We start from the raw sequence: 944 nt of genomic DNA, 5'->3' as shown, positions 1-944 counted from the left end.
GTAAAATTCATTTGTAAATCCATCTGGTCCTGGACTTTTATTTTTGGGGAGGGTTTTGATTACTTCTTCTATTTCCTTGCTTGTAATTGGCCAGTTTAGTTGTTCTATTTCTTCTTTATCTAGCTTTAAGTGGTTGTAGAGTTGTAGGAATTTGTCCATTTCTGCTAAATTGTCGAATTTGTTTGCATATAGTTGTTCATAGTATTCTCTGATTATTCTTTTGATTTCTGCTGGATCTGTTATGATTTCTCCTCTTTCATTTATGATTCTGTTTATTTGTGCTGTCTCTTGTTTTTTTTCTTTGTGAGCCTGGCTAGTGGCCTGTCTATCTTGTTTATTTTTTCTAAGAACCAACTTTTGGTTTCATTGTTTTTTTGGACTATTTTTCTAACATCCATTTCATTTATTTCTGATTTGACTTTTATTATTTCCTGTCTTCTACTGACTTTTGGGTTATTTTGTTGTTCTTTTTCCAGGGGGGAAAAAGGTGGGCCATTAGGTTGTTTCTTTGAGTTATTTCTTGTTTCTTTATGTGAACCTGTAATGCTATATATTTTCCTCTTATAACTGCTTTTGACACGTCCCATAAATTTTGGAAATTTGTGTCTTTCTTCTCCATATAATATATCAAGATGTCCTTGATATCTTCTGTTTATTCCATATGGTTTATGTAAGATCTATAGGAGTATGTACTATGTCTGATTAATCAGTTATGTGTATGATAAATAGTCGTATTGATTATAATTCTATGTCCGTCTTAGTTGTTATGTATTATGTAATGTTATAGTCATATGTACTTGCTTATATGCATGGGGTATTAAAATATATGCACGTGGCCCTCCCTGGTGGCGCAGCGGGTTAAAGCGCAGTACTGAGAATCTGAAGCCACTTCCGCATGAGTTCGATTCCCGCCTGCTGCCTGCCCCGGAGGAGACCACATGGCG

The sequence above is a fragment of the Condylura cristata genome, unplaced genomic scaffold (genome assembly GCF_000260355.1).
Source record: "Condylura cristata isolate star-nosed mole 26May11 unplaced genomic scaffold, ConCri1.0 scaffold00002, whole genome shotgun sequence".
Classification (NCBI taxonomy): domain Eukaryota; kingdom Metazoa; phylum Chordata; class Mammalia; order Eulipotyphla; family Talpidae; genus Condylura; species Condylura cristata.
The sequence above is the reverse complement of the archived record's forward strand: the minus strand, read 5'-3'. Positions refer to the sequence as shown.